The sequence below is a fragment of the Salvia splendens genome, chromosome 4 (genome assembly GCF_004379255.2).
Source record: "Salvia splendens isolate huo1 chromosome 4, SspV2, whole genome shotgun sequence".
Lineage (NCBI taxonomy): Eukaryota > Viridiplantae > Streptophyta > Magnoliopsida > Lamiales > Lamiaceae > Salvia > Salvia splendens.
In genome coordinates, this window is record NC_056035.1 from 14,921,018 (window position 1) to 14,923,644 (window position 2,627).

The window sequence follows — 2,627 nt, forward strand, 5'->3', positions numbered from 1 at the left end:
AGGGTGCTTGTGAAGGCGGCCACCTTCACGGCCCACTGGATTCTCAGACATGGAGGAATACATCAAGAACTTAGATTGAAATCGGACTTTTAAGATCACAAAAGAATTTAGTATGCTCGGGCCTTTTAAGAAAACCCCCGTGTGATACTGTTGATGGATGACAACTTATATTTGTATGTTTTGTTTTCGGCACGTGTCCACTGAGTACTCCTGTACTCAGCCCTGCATATGTTTTAAAAATGTGCAGGTTGAGCAGTGATGACGGCGGGCGGTGTTGAGTATAGACGATGAAGATCCTTCGATAAGAATAGTACTCGGATGCGGCGTGTCTCCATACACGACGTCATCTACTCTTGACTCTTCCGCTGCAATGTAAAAAAATCGAGTTTGCACTCTGTATCATGCACTCTGATATATATATACTATTTGAGTTATTTCGGTTCAAGTTTCAGTTGTGACACAGTTTTCCCCTTTCTTCCCCGCTTCTTTCATCCTCCCCTAGTCGCGATCAACCGGGCTTTCTATCCTTAGAAAGTGCGATCGTGACAGAGTGGTATCAGCGCAATTTTCTTTCTGCTCTGGACCCAAGAGTCTTCTTTCAGTCTTAGTCTAGAATCGTACCTCTAGACTAACAGGTTAAACGTCGAAGGCTCAACACCCCGACTCGTCACGCTCAACCAGGAAAGGAGGTAACTTTTTATTTTCAAAAAAGAGGGGATATCGGAAAAGGTTTATGTAGTGGAGAAAGTATATTCCCTTTGTGTGACAGTTTTCAGTTTTAAAGGAAGGTGTTAAGTTTTCCCTTTGAGGGACAGTTGCAGTTTAATAGGAGAAAAGTACTCTGTTGTGTTTTACAAAAAATGAGTTTTGAAGTGAGAAAATAGTTTTGTTTTTCAAAGTGAAAGTCAGAAAGTCTTTCCACAGTGATGTTTACTGTCAGTCAGAAAATTTTTGAAAGAGAACATGATATCTTTTATGAGTTGAGTTTTCAAACAGCGAGGCCTGTAGAGTAGAGAACTTAGACGTTTCTCTCAGAACATAGAGTGCTTTAGGATGCATGCCTTCTAGAACATGGTTCGACCTCGAACTTAATGGAATAATTTCCAAGATCACTATTGCTTTCCCGAGCGATAAAAAGAATGAGAATATCAAAAGGAGTGGAGTATGAGAAAGAACTCAAAAGGAAAGGATAAGAAAACCAGATTGGAGTCATGAAGAGAAGCCTGAATTGATTTTAGCCGAGGGGCGCAATAGTTGAGGAATTGGTCAATTCCTTCAGTAAAGATGTGTTAAGAAAACACCACGATTAAGAAAAGGAAACATGAGAATTGGGCGAACGAGAATTTGAGAAGGGTTTGAAGGAAGTAACCAAATTTCGGGACGAAATTTTGTTAAGGTGGGTAGAATGTAACACCCCGAGTTTTCGTGCACGGATTTTTGGAGTATAAAAAAAAAATTTGGACGAAGAGAATTAAAGTGCAAGGAATTTAAAATTTTTTTTTAGAACTATAATTGTTGGAAAGAGGAAATGCCAATTGATCAAATAGAATGCTCTACACCTTATTATACACCAGAAATGAATAGCTATATCTTAGCTATTCTAAAGGACAAAGTCTACAAGTTTGACTCTAGCTATAAATGGTAATGGAATCAAGGAAAGCTTGAGCATGAGTCATCTTCTCTTTCCCTTCTCGATTTTAAAACACCCACAAAGCTCCAAGGAGATGGCCAGCTGTACCTGCAAGATTAATCACAAAAATGAGGATTAGGAGATGAGCTCATACATAAAAGAGTAAGGAAAATCCCCAAATCCAAGGCTGAAAGGTCAGCCTACAATCAACCCCAAGACTTACACCATTTTGAAGTAGACAACAACATCACAAGGCTCAAAAAGAGAGCAAGCTGGCGGCCAAAAATAGGAGCCTTTGCCCCCAAGATTGCAGGCACAAGATGCCAAGGAGGACAGCCCCAACATTCATCAAATTAGTAAGAATAGCAGTGTCACCAAGCTCGAAAGGGAGCTGAGGAGCAGCCCCGAAATAGCATATCACTTTCCAAGGATTACACCAATTTAGTAGTGAAGCTTTAAACCCAAAACCAAAAAGAAGAGGGAATCTTTAACCCAAATTAGACACAAAATGCCAAGAAGTTTTGGCTATAAATACCAGCCCATCACCACCTCCTTCCTCACACCTCTCTCTAAATTCAAAAATCACAAGAAGTACAGCAAGAGAGGAAGGAGTGGCGGCGAGCTTAAGGGCAGTCCGGCGTTCGAAGGAGTCGTCGAGAAAGAGGTAATACACTAGCACCGTCTCTGCATTATTTCGGACATCATACTTGGCTCAAGAACATAGAATCATAGCTATAGAAGTCTCATGGCTGTAGCAAGTATGGATTAAGTATCTAATAGAGAGAGATCTTAATCAAACCAAGCTTGATAAAACTTAGACAAGAAAGTGAGTGCATCCTAGTGAACTTTCAAGAGTTTAAAACCAAACAGTAAGCCTCTCCCAACACCAAATAGTCACACCTCACACTAACTGCCCCAAGGACTCAACAAAGTATTCTAAGCAATGAGAATTAAAGAACTTAGCTTTAAGGCCGAGGAGCTGCCTTGGAGACCACCG

The 2,627-nt window shown here is 40.7% G+C and overlaps 1 long non-coding RNA gene across 1 annotated transcript; it reads right to left on the reverse strand.

The window, feature by feature from the left end:
• Positions 1 to 1,512: 1,512 nt before the first annotated feature.
• On the reverse strand, positions 1,513 to 1,995 carry LOC121798771. Its single transcript, XR_006050089.1, has 2 exons — positions 1,854 to 1,995; positions 1,513 to 1,738 (listed from the first exon to the last, which is right to left on the reverse strand). It is a non-coding gene; the product is annotated as an uncharacterized LOC121798771 (long non-coding RNA).
• Positions 1,996 to 2,627: the final 632 nt, after the last annotated feature.